The sequence below is a fragment of the Hordeum vulgare genome, chromosome 2H (genome assembly GCF_904849725.1).
Source record: "Hordeum vulgare subsp. vulgare chromosome 2H, MorexV3_pseudomolecules_assembly, whole genome shotgun sequence".
Lineage (NCBI taxonomy): Eukaryota > Viridiplantae > Streptophyta > Magnoliopsida > Poales > Poaceae > Hordeum > Hordeum vulgare.
The window spans coordinates 192579878-192599881 of record NC_058519.1 but is presented as its reverse complement, the minus strand read 5'-3'; positions in this window follow the sequence as shown (position 1 = coordinate 192599881).

Below are 20004 nucleotides of genomic sequence, written 5' to 3'. Positions count from 1 at the left end.
ATCATATAGTTGATATGATCAACATGGAGATGTTCACCACTAAAACTTTACTCAACTCACGTGATGATCGGATTTGAGTTAGTGGATTTGGATCATGCGCCACTCAAAAGACAAGAAGGATGTATATTTTGAGTGGGAGTTATTAGTAATATGATTAGCTAAACTCAATTATCATGAACATAGTCAAAAAGGTCTTTATGTTGTAGCTTGCATTGTAGCACTACTATTTTTTATATGTTCCTAGAGAAGATTTAGTAGAAAGATGATAGTAGCAATTTTGCGGACTAAGTCCGTGAACTAAGGATTGTCCTCATTAGTGCGCAGAAGGCTTACGTCCTTAATGCACCGCTCGGTGTGCTGCACCTCGAGCGTCGTCTGTGGATGTTGCGAACATCTGACATACACGTTTTGATGACTACGTGATAGTTTAGTGTGTAATACTTAACGGCTTAGAAGTAAGGCACCGAAGACATTTTTGTGAAACATCACGGAACATATGAGATGTTCTAAGAGATGAAATTGGGATTTAATGCTCGTGCCCTTGTTGAGTGGTATGATACCTCCGACAAGATTCTTTGTCTACAAAGTAAAGGAGAAAAGCTCATTCGTTGAGCATGTGCTCACATTGTCTGAGTACAACAGTCGCTTGAATCAAGTAGGAGTTAATTTTCTAGATAAGATAGTGAAGCTTCTCTAAAGTCACTGCCACCAAGCTACTAGAGCTTCGTGATAAATTATATCAAGGATAGATATGATGATCCTTGAGCGATTCGCAATGTTTGAGACTACAAAAGTATAAATCAAGAAGGAAAATCAATTGTTGATGGTTAGTAAAACCACTAGTTTCAAGAAGGGCAAGGGCTGGAAGGGATACTTCATGAAACGCAAACCAGTTGCTGCTCTAATGAAAAACCCCAAGGTTGAACCCAAACCCGAGACTAAGTGCTTCTATTATGAGGGGAACGGTCACTGGGGCGGAGCTACCCTAGATACTTGGTAGATGAGAAGGCTCGCGAAGTCGACATAAGTATATTTGATATACATGACATTGATGTGTACTTTACTAGTACTCCTAGTAGCACGAGGGTATTACATGCCGGTTCAGTTACTAAGTGTTAGTAACTCAAAATAAAAGCTACAGAATAAACGGAGACTAGCTAAAGGCAAGGTGACGATATGTGTTGGAAGTGTTTCCAAGGTTGATGTGATCAAACATCGCACGCTCCCTCTACCATTAGGATTGGTGTTAAACCTAAATAATTGTTATTTGGTGTTTGCGTTGAGCATGAACATGATTAGATCGTGTTTATTGCAATACGATTATTAATTTAAAGAGAATAATGGTTATTCTATTTGCTTGAATAATTACGTTCAATGGTTTATTGAATCTCATTGTAGTGCTACACATGTTCATAATATTGATGCCAAAAGATACAAAGTAGTAATGATAGTACCACTTACTTGTGGCACTGCCACTTGAGTCATGTTGGTGTAAAATGCATGAAGAAGCTCCATGCTGATGGATCTTTGTATTCACTCATTTTTGAAACGTTTGAGACATGCAAAACATACCTATTGGTATAAACGCATGAAGAAACTCCATGCAGATGGATCGTTTGGACTCACTTGATTTTGAATCACTTGAGACATGCAAATCATACCACATGGGCAAGATGACCGAAGGCCTCGTTTTCCAGTGAGATGGAACAAGAAAGTAACTTGTGGGAAGTAATACATTTTTGATGTTTGTAGTCCAATGAGTGCTAAGGCACGCAGTGGATATCGTTATGTTCTTACTTCACTGACGATTTGAGTAGATACAGGAGTATTTACTTGATGAATCACAAGACTGAAATATTGAAAAGTTGAAAGCTATTTCAGAGTGAAGATCGTCGTGACAAGATGATAAACTGTCTACGATATGATCATAGAGATGAATATCTGAGTTGCGAGTTTTGGTACACACTTAAGACAATGTGGAAATTATTTCGCAATTCATGCCACCTAGAACACCATAGTATGATGGTGTGTCTGAATGTCATAGCCGCGCCCTATTGGTTATAGCGCATACTATGATGTCCCTTGTCGAAATACCACTATCGTTTTGGGATTAGGCATTAGAGACAACCGCATTCACTTTAAATAGGGCACCACGTAATTCCGTTGAGATGACACCGTATGAATTCTGGTTTGGAGAAACCTAAGATGTCGTTTCTTGAAAGTTTGGGCTACGACGCTTATGTGGAAATGTTCCAGTATGATAAGCTCGAACCCAAAGCGGAGAAATGCATCTTCATAGGATATCCAAAACAGTTGGGTACATATCCTATCTCAGATCCATAAGCAAAGTGTTTGTTTCTAGAAACAGGTCCTTTCTCGAGGAAAGGTTTCTCTCGAAAGAATTGAGTGGGAGGGTGGTGGAATTTGATGAGGTTACTGAACCGTCACTTCAACCAGTGTGTAGCAGGGCGCATGAAGTTGTACATGTGGTGCCTACGTCAATTGAAGTGGAAACTGATAATAGTGATCATTAAGCTTCAGATCAAGTTACTACAAACCTTGTAGGTCGACAAGGTCGCGTACTGCTACAGAGTGGTACGGTAACCCTGTCTTGGAGGTCATGTTGTTGAACAACAATGAACCTACGAGCTATGGAGAAGTGATGGTGGGCCCGGATTCCGTCAAATGGCTGGATGCCATGAAATCCGAGAGAGGAGTCGTGTATGAAACAAAGTATAGACTTTGGAAGAACTACTTGATGGTCCTAAGACTATTAAGTACATATAGATCTTTAAAAGGAAGACAGGCGATGATGGTGAAAAGTCACCATTAAGAAAAGCTCGACTTATCGCAAAGATATTTCCAACAAGTTCAAAGAGTTGACTATGATGATACTTTCTCACTTGTAGCGATGCTAAAAGTATGTTGGAATTATGTTAGCAGTGGCTGCATTATTTATGAAATATTGCACATAGGATGTCCAAACATTGTTTCCTCCATGGTTTCCTTGAGGAAAGGTTGTATGTGATACAACCAGAAGATTTTGTCGATCCTAAGGATGCTAACAAGTATGCAAGCTCCAGCGATCCTTCTATGGACTGGTGCAAGCAGCTCAGAGTCGGAATATACGCTTTGATGAGATGATCAAAGCTTTTGGGTTTATACAAGGTTTATAAGAAACTAGTATTTCCAAAGAAGTGAGTGGGAGCACTATAGAATTTCTGATAAGTATATGTGGTTGACATATTCTTGATCGGAAATAATGTAGAATTTCTGGAAAGCATAAATGGTTGTTTGAAAGGTATTTTTCAAAGGAAAACCTGGATTAACCTACTTGAACATTGTGCGTCAAGATCTATGGCGATAGATCAAGACGCTTATTAAGAACTTTCAACGAAATGCATGCCATGACAAGTTTTTGAAGGAGTTCAAAATAGATCGGCAAAGAAGGAGTTCTTGGCTGTGTTGTAAGGTGTGAATTTGAGTAAGACTCAAAGCCCGACCACGGCAGAAGAAAGAGAAAGGACGAAGGTCGTCCCCTATGTCTTAGCCGTAGCCTCTAAAGTATGCCAAGCTGTGTACCGCACCTGATGTGTGCCTTGCTATGAGTCTGTCAAGTGGTACAAAGAGTGATCCAGGATTGAATTACTGAACAGCGGTCAAAGTTATCCTTAGTAACTATTGGGCTAAGGAATTTTTCTCGATTATGGAGGTGACTAAAGAGTTCATCGTAAAGGGTTACGTCGATACAAGCTTTGACACTAATCCGAATAACTCTGAGTAGTAAACCGGATTAATATAGTAGAGCACTCATTTGGAATATTTCCAAATAGCACGTAGTAGCAGCATCTATAGGATGACATAAAGATTTGTAAAGCACACACGGATCTGAAAGGTTTAGAACCATTGACTAAAACATCTCTCACAAGCAAGACATGATCAAACCCCAGAACTGTATGGGTGTTGGATTCGTTAAAATCACATAGTGATGTATACTAGATTATTGACTCTAGTGCAAGTGGGAGACTGTTGGAAATATTCCCTAGAGGAAATAATAAATTAGTTATTATTATATTTATTTGTTCATGATAATCGTTTATTATCCATGCTATAATTGTATTGATTGGAAACTCAAATACATGTGTGGATACATAGACAACACACTGTCCCTAGTGAGCCTCTAGTTGACTAGTTCGTTGATCAAAGATGGTCAAGGTTTCCTGACCATAGGCAAGTGTTGTCACTCGATAACGGGATCACATCATTGGGAGAATTATGTGATGGACAAGACCCAAACTATAAACGTAGCATATGATCGTGTCAGTTTATTGTTACTGTTTTCTGCATGTCAATGTTTATGTTCCTATGACCATGAGATCATGCAACCCCCGGACACCGGAGGAATACCTTGTGGGTTATCAAACATCGCAACATAACTGGGTGACTATAAAGGTGCTCTACAGGTATCAACAAAGGTGTCTGTTGGGTTGGCATGGATCAAGACTGGGATTTGCACCCCGTATGACGGAGAGGTATCTCGGGGCCCACTCGGTAATACAACATCACAACAAGGCTTGCAAGCAATGTCACGAAGGAGTTAGTTACGGGATCTTGTATTACGAAATGAGTAAAGAGACTTGCTGGTGACGAGATTGAACTAGGTATGGTGATACCGACGATCGAATCTCGGGTAAGTAACATACCGAAGGACAAAAGGAATAGTATACGGGACTATACGAATCCTTGATATAGAGGTTCCACCGATAGAGATCTTCATAGAATATGTAGGAGACAATATGGACATCCAGGTCCCGCTGTTGGTTATTGACCAGAGAGTGTCTCAGGTCAGGTCTGCATAGTTCTCGAACCCACAGGGTCTGTACACTTAAGGTTCGGTGACGTTTTCGGTATAGTTGACTTATATGTGTTGGTGACCAACATTTTGTTCGGAGTCCCGGATGAGATCCAGGAGATCACGAGGAGTTCCAGAATGGTCCGGAAACTAAGATTGATATATAGGAAGTTGGTATTTGGATTCCGGAAGGTTTTCGACATTGCCGGTAGTGTACCGGGAGTGACGAATGGGTTTCGGGGGCCCACTGGGTGGGCCCACCACGCCCCAGGGGGTCTACGTGGGTTTATTGGATGCACAATAAGGCATAATGGGATGAGAAAGTCGTCCAAGGAACACCCATAAGGAAAAAGTGGAAAATCCAAAAGAGGTGGGAAATTAAGGAAGGAGTCCTGATCCAAGTGGGATTGGAGGAGGACTCCTCCCTCCTCCACTTCGGCCGACCCAAGGGATATTTCCTTGTGGCCCCAAGGGTGCTTCCTCCCTCCTCCTACATATACTAGAGGTTTACGCTTTTTGAGACACAACTATGCCACGTGCAACCCTAAACCTCTACTTCATAGTTCTTCCTCTAGATTGGTTTTCTGCGGAGCCCTGCAGGAATAGATCATCACCATCACTGGTGCGCCGTCACGCAGCCGGAGAACTCACCTACTTCCCCATCTCTCTTTCTGGATCAAGAAGGCGGAGATCTTCATCGAGTTGTACGTGTGCAGAATGCGGAGGTGTCGTCCATTCGGCACTTGATCGGGACGGATCGTGGGACGGATCGTGAGACGGTTCATGGGACAGATCGTGGGACGGTTCGTGGGACGGATCGTGAAAACATACCACTACATAAACCGTGTTTATTAACGCTTCCGCTTAGCGATCTACAAGGGTATGTGGATTCGATCTCCCTCTCGTAGATGAACATCACCATGATAGGTCTTCGTGTGCGTAGGAAATTTTTTGTTTCCCATGCAACGTTCCCCAATAGTTATCTCGAGTAGAACACAAAAGGTTTTGTGGGCGTTGATGTTCAATTTGCTGCCCTCCTTAGTCTTTTCTCGATTCGGTAGTATTGTTGGATTGAAGCGGCCCGGGCCAACATTACTCGTACGCTTACGAGAGACCGGTTTCATCGACCAACATGCAACTCGTTGCATAAAGATGACTGGCGGGTGTCAGTTTCTTCAACTTTAGTTGAATTGGATTTGACTGAGGCGGTCCTTGGAGAGAGGTTAAATATCAATTTGCACATCTCCATTGTGGTTTTTGCGTAAGTAAGATGCGATCATACTAGATACCCATACCAAGCACGTAAAATATGCAACAACAAATTAGAGGACGTCTAACTTGTTTTTGCAGGGTATGCTTGTGATGTGATATGGCCAAAAACATGATGTGATATACTGGATGTATGAGATGATCATTTTGTAATAGTTAATATCAACTTGCACGTTGATGCTACGGCAACCTGTAGGAGCCATAGGGTTGTCTCTAAACTAACGTTTGTGTTTGCAGATGCGTTTACTATATTGCTAGGTCGTAGCTTTAGTAGTAATAGCATAGATAGCACGACAATCTGGATGGCGGCACGATGATGGAGATCATGATGACGGAGATCATGGTGTGGCGCCGGTGACAAGAAGATCATGTCGGTGCTTTCGTGATGGAGATCAAGAAGCACAAGATCATGGCCATATCATGTCACTTATGAATTGCATGTGATGTTAATCCTTTTATGCACCTTATCTTGCTTAGAACGACAGTAGCATTATGTAACGACTAAGATGCAATCCTTTCCGATTTGGGAACGAGGTCCCGAATTGGAAAGAAGCGCATCTAAGCGTTTCGCAAACATGGTAACATAGCACATACATTAAAGTAGAGGAATGACAATAAGGGTTTCAACTGTCATCTCATAAATATATCAGAGTTACATCACGCATCCAAACAAGGTAGTTCCGCTACGGACTACAAAACAAGGGAAATACCTATGCTACCCTGCATGCTTTCCCATGATCACAACCACGCCTCGGTCTTCTGGATAGTTCACGTACAGGCGGTCGTTCTCCTCATCGTACTGCCACGCCAGCTACGTGCCGTCGGGATCACCTATCTTGGGGGTACATGAACCTGTTGGTGTTGTGAAGGAATCTGTGAGCCACGGGGACTCAACAATCTATAACCTCGGTGTCAGAACTAGTCAAGTTATTGTGTTGGAAGATGGAGTGTTTAGGTTGCAGCATCCTAAGCTTTATATGGTGGCTAACTTAAGTAGAACATGAATTGAAGGTGGAATAACTAGCGGTCGATGATAGATGATCACTAAGTGATCCTGAACACCTACCTATGTCAATCATAACCCCACCATGTTCTCGATCGAAGAGAGATCTTCGAAGGGGACAATCACGGTTACGCACACAGTTGGCAATTTTATTAGAGTTAAGCTTAAGTTATTAACTATTACCGGATGTTAACAAATATTCCAAGTTGCCACATAACCGCGGGCACGGCTTTCCGAAAGATTAAACCCTACAGGGGTGCTCCAACTAGTCCATCACAAACGTACATGGGCCGCAAAGTAATCCCCTATCATGAATCTCGTGATCTCGTCGGATTCCTTAGAGGAAAACCTCAACTCTGAGGAGAACCAAAGCTTCACCGGGATTCCTATACGCAAGATATATCGCTAAGGTAAGACAAGACTAGCAGGACCTCCCGGTGTGTCGACGACCCTGATAAGAGCCGCGTATCTCAGTCTCAGGACAACACCGTCTATGCATAGTGGACAAGGACCAAACCTCAAGTTTCCTTGGGGTGGTATTGCCGACTGTTAGGAGGGCGGACCAACACTCATGAGGAGCACTGTCCCGGGTTGTTGATTAAATTCCTCGGGGTAGCTATTCCCTATGCAGATTATTATTAAGTGATTAGCAGATTAAAACCAATTTTGGGTCCTGCCGGACAAGTCTTAACACTACGCGATTTATCGAGGGGGTCCCCATAACAACCCCAAACGTGTTAGGAGCGATCATTATGGAATCAAACACCGGTAGCCGGTAACTATTGTGGCAATAACGGAACAAAACACCCGGCAAAAGGCTAGGCCTTCCGTTATTTACCAAGTATATAGGTGCATTAATTAAATAACAGATTTAACATAATGATATCAAGCTCATGTTATCACATGAGACAAAGCACCTGCAGCTAGCAACGCTAACATTAGAAGATTAGCAAAGCCTACTTAGCCATTCAAGATTTGCTAGGACAGGATACATGTTTGGGTTTCATGGCAATTCAGGAGGCAATTATTTAAGTGGTAGGCAGCGAGCATATGATGGAAGAAACGTAATCTAGCATAACAAGTCTAGAGATGGAATCAAGGTCATATCATCTTGCCTGTGATATCCTCAGCTTGGAACTGCTCTTGTTCGTCCTGCACGTACTCTCCCGAATCCACGTACTCGTTCTCCGATCCCGGTGCTACCCAACATAAAAATAGCACCCAATGAACAACAACACCTCAAGATGCAACAAGCACATGATGCATGAGATGAATATGAGCATGCATCACTATTTCTATCACTAGCACAAGCATGAGAAGGGAATGCAAGTTCCTGGACAGAACTGTACCCTAAGCTATCTTTACATGCATGATAATCACATGATCAGATGCGTCTCGTGAAAATGATGCAAAGCATATAAAGAACATTACAAACGGAGCTACGGATCAACGGGAAACAACGAAACAAGAAATGAAGTGCTACGTGTCAAATTCATCACAACACACTCCAAAGGCATATCTTTGGTATATCCAGGTTGCCAAGACATAAAACAAACTAACATGGATGAGGTGGTGCAAAGAATATCACCACACCATTAACTATGCACTCACAAACATCAAAATACCAAAACTACACAATCTGCCATAAACAGCATCATAGCACTTTGTGAGCTACATGCAAAGTACCTACAACCACCCAAACATGCCAAATAAGATATGTGGCAGTATCTATCCAAGAGTACTACAAGCACAAGGAAAAATATCACACAAAGGAGTTACACACAGAAAGTTACACAACTGCAAACTTTCCCAAAAATATCAGATTTCAGGGACTTAGTGAAAATTCCAGATTCTCACTATCTGTTTATGCTCTGAAGCATTTTGACAGCAGCCAAAACAATATCTACAGGACTCCAAATGGAATTAAAATATAGAGGGAGCTAGACAAACATATAAGCTTCAACTTCCCAGTTGAAAGCTAAGGCTTAATCACAACACATTGACCTGCACAAGCTCATCAACACGAGAAGAAAATATAAACAGATTCTCAGACTTGGTGAAAATCTCAGATTTTCACTAATCTGGAATTTCAGCCACATGCCTACTTTGAATGGGCGTAACTTGCACATATGGATTCCAAAACATGAAATGAAACCAACATGTGGTAGAGGGAGTCACCCTTAACTACCACAACCAAGAATCAAACCCTTGGGCACACCACACCTCATGGAACCAAGCTCTAAACATAGAATAAATCTGAAATATGTCATTTCCAGAAATTGTTCCAATGGCAAAACTGATCTCACCAATGGATTCCTGGGATAATTCTACCCGAAAAACATATATAATATATATGCACTTGTGTCACACCCTGTTTTTGGCTTCCCTGACTAATTAACTTATTTCAAAATTTAGGACCAATTTAAAAATTTTGTGAATGCTTGTGATGCTTGGAGTGACTATTGTTTGCCTGTTTGTTTAATTGCATGTGATTGATCCCCATTAATTCTTGCCATCCTCCTAATCACCTCCTTACTCCATGATCTCCTGCCTAATGATCATACCATGTGTTTAGGACAAATATCTATTTTTACCAAATATTATTTTCACCAAAAAGCTTTTCTTTGAATTAAACTTTCAAACCCCTAAGATGAGGTTTGTACTACAAGTCCTCAAATTAGGGAGTTTCTTTTGCACCAATTGTTTTATTTAAAACCATTATCAAAATGACTTTCAAAAACCACCATATTATTATTTTAAAAGTTATTTTATTATTTTATTTAAAAGCCCTTCTGTGAGGCCAGAAATGGTCTCCTATGAAGGAAAGTTATTTTATTGCCTTCAAAATATTTCAGAAAATTTAGGGAAACTCAGTGGATATATTTATTCCATATTTATGAGTTTCAACACATGGTCATGTTCAAAATATTGGGCAAACCCCTTCAAAACCATTCCTGCCTATTTCAAGCTTTTGGAATATTTCTATAAGAAATATTCTCAATAAATTCGAGTAAAATTCTAGCATGTCATCTATGATATTCTTGATGACCTTCTTTCATTTCAATCCAAGTTGATTTGACTCCCCTAATCACTCTAAAACCCTATCTGTTCAAAATCAAATTTGAGCAACTCTACATTGTGAAGTGTCTCCAATTGTGCTCAAATTTGGTGGACATGTTCCAGTACTCCAATGAGGCATCCACACCAAGTGGTACACCAAGGAGAATAGAGGAACTTGTCCTAAGACCCTCAAAACCCTCTCTGTTGATTTCTGACTTTGGTAAACTTTACATTGTAAAGTTTCTCCAATTATCCTCAAACTTGTTGTGCAAGCCTTAATGCTCAAATAATGCCCCTACACCAAATATTGGATTTGTAGGAATTCATTTGAATAGGGTTCTAAGCAGAAACCCATTTCTGCCCATTTCTAGGGTTTTTCAAGTCTACATTGGAAAACTCCTCCAGCAAATCCCAAATTTGGTGTGCAAGCCTATTTTCATCTATTATCAAGTCCTGTTAAGTTTCATAGCCATTGGAATTCATCCGGTGGCCCAACCACATATCAAACACCTTGTGTGCACTCACAAATTTGGCTTCTTTTGCCCCTTCCACTTTTACCCTTGAGCTCAACTTTCTACCACAGCCTCACATAGTCATATTTTACCTCCAGTAACTTTCCCATGGCCACTGATCAATTATTGTGGAAGGACCCTTTGTAAGTTTCTCTCATTTTCACCCTTGGCAGCACTGTTTTACCCTTCCTTCCATTATTCTGCTTAAGCTATCACCCCCAATTCTTTCCATAGAATCTCTAGTATGCCAAAGCTTCATTTCAAACCAGTAGATGGCCTGCTCATGTAGGGAAAATGAGCAGCACCTCTTCAAGTTCATTTTTGGCTGAAATGTGGCTTTGTACAACAAGTACTAGCTACACTTGTTTTCTTGAGCTGAAACTTTGCAGTCTTGTAGTCCTTCTATAAATAAGAGTGCTGGACATGGTTTTACCTCAATTAAAACCATGTGCAAACCACTCATGCCAGCCCCTAGTTTCCTGTTGCAAACTAAACCAGAGTCAAAACCTCATCAGACCACCTCCACTAGTTGCTAAACTCCAGAGTTCCTTTGCTGCAGGTGTGCCCTACGTGCTAGACACGTTTGACTGGCCATTTGGACCATGTAGACACGGGTGACCGTGGTGACAACCACTCCGGCCAGCAGTATGGGTGCTCTACGCCTTGTTGTCTTGCCGCAGCCTGTTTTCAACCGTTTCATCACGTCTCAGAGCACCGGGGTATCTCATTTGACTGGTCCAACCTCATCCCGACACTAGCTAGCCTCCAAGACGCCCCAGGGACGCGTGTCTTCCCCGTGCTCTCAGAGCTCCAGGGAGCTCCCGAGCCCTCTCTCCATTTCCCCTCCCCTATCTCCTCTCCCTGAGCCTCTGTGGGTCACACTCGGCTCTCCCCTTGTCCCGTGAAGCTCATGAGCCTCCCCCTTCTCTCCCAAGCCCTTCTCCCCACCACTTCTTCCATGGCCGCCATGGCCGTTTCGGCCATGCTCGAATCAGAGCCTCCCCGAGCTCCCTCCTTCTCCTTAGCGCCTCCAGGAGGACCCCCTAACCTGCGGCACCAGTCCCCGTCCTCCCTCTTCCCTCCAGGTGGCCAGGGCTCCTCTCCCTACGGTCACCATCGCGGCCCTCCCCTGCGGCCGTGGGCCAACTGCCCCGAGGCTCCCGTGCTGGCACCAGGCGTGGGCGCTGGCTGCGGTGCGGCCCCCCGAGCGGCCGGTGCGCTCGCCTAGGCCGGAGCTGGCCGGAGGCACCGGGCCATGCGCGGCTGCCCCTCCTTCTCTGCTCCTCCCTGCCCAAGCGGGAGGAAGAAAAAGGCCCTGGCTAGCGGGGGCCGCCTGTAAGCGGAACAGCGGCTGGGCCCGCGTGGTTAAGTGGAAGTGCCCTCGCACTTCGCGCCTTCATCCAGCCGAAGGCGTGTTCTGGTGAATACGCCTCCTGCATGGCCCTCGCTGGTGGCCAAGCCACTGGGCCGGCCCGCAGGCCTATTCAACGCCTTGAGCATCGGATAACCCTGAGGGTGTCTTTTCCCATTTTCTATCTTGTTAAATTTATAAATTCCATCCAAAATTCATACTAACTCCAAATTTATTGATTCAAAATTCTGCAGGTTTCTAAAATCTTGTTCTATCCAGATCCGTGCATTGTACCTTTTTCCAAAATACATTCCTGTGATAATACTATCTAAATGCCCATTTAGACATTTTTATCACCACCTTTGCAAATTCCTAGCAGATTCAAATAAACTCCAAATGGAGTGATTCAAACTCCCAGAGCCTTATAAAATTCTTCTCTATTTTTAGAGCCCTGGTCAACATTTTTGTGTGACTTACTTCTGTTGCAATAAATAAATAGCTCCTATTGCTATTTATTCCTCATTGTACAATCTCTAGAATATTCTACCATCTCCAAATCCAGTGAAACCACTTTCTAAATATTTCTAAAATCCTTCTCTGTTAAATGGGTGCCTCCACTCATTTTTAACAGAATGATTTCTGTTGGCTTCTTCAATGGTCATCTATTCCTTATTTCCATCCATTCAAAAATTCTTGAGGATCCAAATCTCCTATGTAATGATTCAGGTATTTTGCTTATGACCAGAGAGGTCCAAGAAAAATAAAACTTCTATTTTTGAGAACACTTTTATTCTGCTTGCTATATGGCTTACTATAGTTGTTTCCGACGATAGTTGACGGTAGACGGAGTATTCGGAGTTGGAGCGGAAGACCTCGAAGACCCCGAGAACTTACGTGAATAAGGCAAGCAGCCCTTTGACCATGACTTGAGCACAAACATTGTTGCATGCTAGTATAGTTGGTATTTTCCCGTTGCATGTGATCACGATGCCGGTTCATCATTGTGGTGATGGCACCGGAGGCTTCTTCAAAGCCCTTGCATGTTGATGATGTTATTCATGTGGCTCCTCGGAGCACAAACATGATGAGCTTGACCCTACCACTTATGAGGATCATGCTACTGTCATGTTGACTAGTAGAGTAAGATCATTGCATTGAGCTTGACCCTACCCCTTGAGGGTCATGTTATGCCATGTTGACAAGTAAAGATAGAGCATATTATCACAAGCATGCTGATGAGTTAAATAAAGAGTTTATGAAAACACTATCGGGTGCCACTAATGCCCGAGGGTGATGATGAGTTGGTGATCACTTTTGGTGAAGTGATGCACCGGTGTTTTTGTGTGAGTATGGTTTCAGAAATGGGATTAGATTTATGATGTGTCGACCGTCCCAACCTTACCAATACGACCACGATACCCCTTTATGGGACGGGACTTTGTTGATTACTCTGGTCGGTACTAGCAAAGAGCCACATTACTAGTGGCGGGAGTGATCGGTGTCACTCTCGTGATGGGGTCGTGCCAGGTAGGACGACTATGCCATTATTATGAGTTCCAGGCACACCGTTGGTCCCCACATGGTTGATACTGTCCAGAGTCGGTGCTCGTAAGACGTACAACATGTGGGCTGGGTACCAATCGAGTGGACCTCTTTGTCTAGTATCGTAAGGGGAAAGATGATGATCGGGTACTTACCTCGGGTATATGTGATATACCGCGAGTCGTGGATGACACGGAAGTTTCCCGTTTCTCGTGGGTCCAGCGTACTATCTCTGCAGAGTGTCAAACAATTCGAATAGCCGTGTCCATGGTCAAGGACAGTTGGGTGGTGCTGCTTAAACTACGTCCAACGTTTCCGCATAAACCAAAAGTGTGTGTGTGTGAGTTCGGTGAATGGTGTTAATAACCGGAGTTACTTGAGGAATTGATATGACCAAGTTCGGTGACTTGGCATATAGGGTAAACCCGGATGGTTTAACCCTCAGCTGATACATTGAGGTTATGACAAGTCAGATGACTTGGCATATAGGGTGAACCCGAATGGTTCAGCCCTTAGTAGATATGTTGATATCAGTAACCTGTTCTTCAAAAGTAATTCTTTAATTTGATGCATATCTATGATCATTCCACCCAGATGAGTTACTAAAGATGCATGATATTGTTATCCATCATTTTCATTGTTCATATCATGGGCTGTTTGCGAGTACATTCAAAGTAGTCATTGGCTTGCCACTGGTTATTTCATTGACCAGGTGTGAAAGTTAGGATATGGTGGAGATTAACTCGGTGACGTTCTTGCGAGCTAGAATGCTTCCCAGTCAGAATGCTTGTAGGTTAAGGCTGATGGCATGGGTTCACGCTTTCAACCAATAATTCCGCTATTGGTCTAGTTTGGTGCTTTGGCCTTTAAGGCCATATGTATGTAAGACTCGACCGAAGTGGTCATTTATTGTATCAAACGGTATGTATGGATGTAAGACTCTATTATTCAGTATCTATGTTCAGTGAGCATTGATCCTTGGGATCACTGGGCACGACGATCTCGACTTACCAGTCGGGGTCCCCACAACTTGTATAGAACAAAAGGGCACAAACTAGAAAAGAAAAACTACATAGAATCACATATAGTGAATAGTGCATCATCACATGTGCTATTCACTAGAACTATATCTACTCAAGCACTTGCACATGAACACAACATCAATGGTGCACATGAGGGGTAGACCTCATGCCCATGTGCTTTTAGCACCTCACCATTCACATACACCTACAACAAGCATAAGCACAAGAGCACCCCCAGATACAACTCATGTGCATATCATCACATATAACATGCACAAGGGAAACATCCACACATGATATCACTTGCACAACATGGAAACTCCACCTACACATGTGATCTAGCAACATATATCTACATGCACCCAATCCTACACATGATATAGCTACATATGCACTCCTAGTGCAAACACACACACATGCATATGACTTTGAACCATGTGCATATGCTCCTGCAAGCAACCTACACCAACATATATACAAGGTGTGTGGGAGGGGAAAACCCATCCACACACACACACACACACACTCACACACACACTCACTTGCACCAAAGGCACAAGCACAACATGACCACAACAACTACACATGCATACATTCTAGTTAGCAAGACAAACACCACATACATGCTGTTTCAAGGAGAGGCAAAATCTCCCCCATGGTGTGAGGCACACCAAAGCTACACCTACACAAGCCAAAGGTGAACAGCACAAGGAAAAACAAAGCACAACAAAAAAATAAAAGGAGGGGGAAGGAGGGATCAAACCCTGTATCCGTGGAGCCACATCAGTTCAGCACGCCACTCTGCTAGGCACTAAGTACTCGAGAGAATAGGGTATCTAAACAGATTAAGATGTTCTGTTGTGCTACTACTGCAGGAAAACAAAATGCAAAAGGTGTGGGGTGTGCAACCCCTGGGACTCGAACCCTGAACCTCACGAGAAGACAAACAGGTACATACCACTGCGCTATGTTACGGAAGTCTTACATAGTAGGGATATAAAGCAAGGTAAAATAGCACGAGAACCTGGTGCTCTGCTTGGCACGCAGAGTCGTCGGCGACAGGAAGGCCGCCGTGCTGCACTGCTACCGCTGCTGCGCACGAGGGGGAACCACTAACCTACGTCAAATTGCTACAAGGGGGAGAAAGCCCCTGTTGTGCACTTCTCTGACCGTGCACTCGCGCAAACAGACACACAACACATATCATCATGCAAGATCTACTCCCTGATAGAGGAACTCCGGCGAACCCTAGCCGATCTAGTCGAGGAGAAGGAGGGAGGAAGGAAGGAGGTGAGGCTCCTCACCTAGGGAAGGAAGAGGGGAAGCCGTACGGTGGAGGAAGCCGGATCGGAGGGGAAGTAGATGATCGGAAGAAGGCCCTGGTCCAGACCGAGGAAGAAGACGAAGTGCTCTGGGACCGAGCTGATGGCGAGCTCCTGCCCATCGTTGAGGTCGCTCCTCGACCTCAGCGACGGCGGGAATGGAGTGCGGGGTGCTCCCCCGTGCCCCTGGACATGGTGGCTGTGCCGGTCGATGGCGGATGCAGGGGTAGATGCCGGCGGTGCTTCTCTCCTCTCTCTGCTGCAACTACCGAGACTCACCTACGGGGAAGAAAGAGAGATGGGGAATGGAGTGGCGGCGGCGGATGGGAGAGAGGGGAACCCTAGGGAAGAGGGGCACGGACGCCCACACTTATATGGGGGGGGGCTCGATGTTTGTGCCTCACGACGCTAGCTCTCTCTCTCGGCAAGCCTGGCGGAAAGGGTGTGCGCGTGCATACGGCGTCTGAAGGAGGAAGGAGGGACGTGGGAGTTGGGCTACCGCGCGGGGAAGAATAGTTGGGCCGCCAAGGAGGGAGAGAGCCCACCTGAGGTGCCACATAAGAGAAAATAAACCCTAGGGCTTTATCTGTATACAGGAAAAGCCAGAGAAGAAATAAAAGCACATAAATACCCCTGGTCATGATAAATCATGACCTATTTTATAAAATTAGAAAAAGGATTTTAGGAGCAAGTTAATATTTACAAAACAGCATGGTTTGGTTCCGTTTTGTAATTTGTTTGCACCTATTAAACTTAAATCAAGACAACAACCTCATATCTACAATTCACCTCAACATCAGCTAAACCAAAGATAATTTTAAAACAGAAAAGAATCAAGTGGATCTTGACCTAGAGATGAAATAGAGAGGGGGAGGATGGTTTTGAAACCTATGCAATTCACAAGGTTGTTCCTACTATCACATGCATTCTCCACACAAGCTACACTTCACCACCACACCATCACAAGGCATCACATCACCTCATAAGAACACCATGCAACAACACAAGAACATGGACATGAAATAATATGGCATGCATGCATGCAAGGAAGAAATACAAGGTGACATCACATGAAATCATACATGCATTGAGATCTCATGTGCATGACAAGGTGGACCCACATGGGAATGTTCCAAATATGGTAAGCTACACACTTGGGGCATTACAAACTCTCCCATACTACAAAAAGATCTCGCCCCGAGATCTACGCCTGAAAGAACTCCGGAAATTCAGAACGGAGGTAATCCTCGCGTTCCCAAGTAGCCTCTTTATCGGAATGGTGTGACCACTGCACTTTGAGAAATTTGACAGTCTTGTTGTGGGTCTTGCGCTCAATCGCCTCGAGAACTGCAACTGGATGCTCACGATAAGATAGGTCAGGATGAAGGTCGATGTCTTGAAGATGAACAGTACGCTCAGGGGTCTTGAAGCACATCCGGAGCTGAGAAACATGGAACACATCATGCACATTTTCCAAGTTTGACGGGAGCTCAAGCTGGTACGCAAGGTCGCCTCTCTTGCCAACAACTCTGAACGGACCAACGAAACGAGGCGCAAGCTTGCCTTTGATGCTAAAGCGCTGCATACTCTTCATAGGTGACACCTTGAGATAGACGAAGTCATCAAGCTCATAAGACATGTCGCGGTGCTTGCTATCATAATAGCTCTTCTGACGGGACTGAGCTGCTCTGAGGTTGTCGCAAATGACCCGACACATCTCCCCAGCTTCTTTTATCAAATCATTCCCAAGGATCTGACGGTCACGATCTCGGACCAGTTGAGCGGGGTACGACACTTCCTGCCATAGAGAATTTCAAACGGAGCCTTGCCAGAACTAGCTTGATAACTGTTGTTATACGAGAACTCCGCAAAAGGCACACAATCCTCCCACTTCATACAAAAGAGATAACACAGGCTCTCAGCATATCCTCAAGAACTTGATTGACTCGCTCCACTTGACCACTAGTCTGAGGATGAAACGTTGTGCTGAAGCGGATCTTCGTGCCCATCGGAGACTGAAAAGAGTCCCAGAACTTGGAAGTGAAGATACTTCCGCGATCCGAAGAGATCATCATAGGCACGCCATGCAAAGACACAATCCTGGAGGTGTACAACTCTGCAAGCTGAGCTGCGGAAATGGATTCCGTGACTGGAAGAAAATGAGCCACTTTACTCAACTTGTCGATGACGACGAAGATGGCATCATTACCCTTCTTGGACTTCGGAAACCCGGTGACGAAATCCATCTCAATGTGATCGAACTTCCACTCGGGAATGGGCAAAGGATGCAAAAGACCTGCTGGACGTTGATGCTCTGCGTTCACCCTTCGACATACATCACATTCATTTACGAACTGAGCAATCTCACGCTTCATACGAGTCCACGAGAAGGTCTGTTTCAAGTCCTGATACATCTTGGAGTTACCAGGATGAATAGAGAGCAGAGAGTTATGAGCTTCTTCCATGATTACCTTTCTAAGATCACCTTTCGGGACGACAAGACGATCCTCGAAGAACAACATGTCTCTGGCATCAACACTGAAGCACTTATACTTGGGAAGACTCTTTGCCACGCCAATCTTGACTTTCTTCAGCATCGCATCAAGAAGTTGTGCTACTCGGACCTGATCTTCCAAGGTAGGAGAGATCTGAAGGTTTGCAAGAAACCCTGAGGTACTAACTGAAGGTTGAGCTTCCTGAAAGACTCATAAATACCAGGCTGGAGAGGTTGCAGAATAAGACTGTTGCAATACGCCTTCCTGCTCAAGGCATCTGCCACAACATTAGCTTGGCGTGTACTCAACACTCGGGTTAAAATCTTGGAGCATTTCCACCCAACGTGTTTGTCGAAGATTCAGGTTAGGCTGAGTGAATATGTACTTGAGACTCTTGTGATCGGTGAAAACTTCAACCTTTCGTTCCAACAAGAGGTGTCTCCAAGTCATCAGAGCGTGTACCACAGCTTCTAGCTCAAGATCATGCACAAGACAGTTCTTCTCTGCTGGCTTCAACTGCCTGGAGGTATAAGCAACCACTTTCTTCTCTTGCATCAGAACTGCACCAAGACCTTGGAGAGAAGCGTCGCAGAACACCTGGTAAGACTTGGAATCATCCGGAGGAACCGAGACAGGAGTGGAGGTGAGCTTTTCTTTGAGTGTGTCGAAGGCCAACTAACACTGGGGAGACCAAGCATACTTCACACCTTCCTGAAGAAGACTTGAGAGCGGCTTGGCAATCTTGGAGAAGTTCTAAACGAACCTTCTGCAATAGCCTGCAAGCCCGAGAAAGCTTCGAAGCTGCTTCACATTCTGCGGAGGCTCCCATTCAACAATGGCCTGCACCTTGGATGGATCAACTTTGACGCCCTCGGCACAGATAATGTGACCAAGATAGACGACTTCTTTCAGCCAGAACTCACACTTGGAAAACTTGGCATACAATTTGTACTCTCTCAGCTTATCAAGCACGAATCTGAGATGTTCTTCATGTTCTTCCTCAGTTTCAGAAAAGACTAGAATGTCGTCGAGACAGAGCAATACAAAATCATTCTTCAACGGAGAGAATATGTAGTTCCTCAATCGACAGAATGTCGGAGGAGCATTAGCCAGACCAAAAGACATGATCATATACTCATACGACCCAAAACTAGTCCTGAAGGTAGTCTTCAGAATATCTTCCTCGCGAATGCGAATTTGATGATAGCCCATTCTGAGATCGAGCTTGGAGAAGACCTTAGCACCTTTCAACTGTTCGAACAACTCAGTTATGTTCGGAAGTGGATATTTGTTCCTGATTGTCTTCTTGTTCAATGGATGGTAATCGACACACAGCCGGTCCGTGCCATCCTTCTTCTTGACAAATAGAACTCCAAAGCCCCACGGAGACGAGCTCGGTCTGATCAGACCCAAACGCTCCTGCTCATCGAATTGCCTCTTAAGTTCCATCAACTCTTCTGGACCCAATTTGTACGGCCGTTTGCACACCGGCTTGGTACCTGCTCAAGATCAATCACAAATTCAACTTCTCGGTGCGGAGGCATGCCTGGCAGCTCTTCAGGAAACACATCTTCAT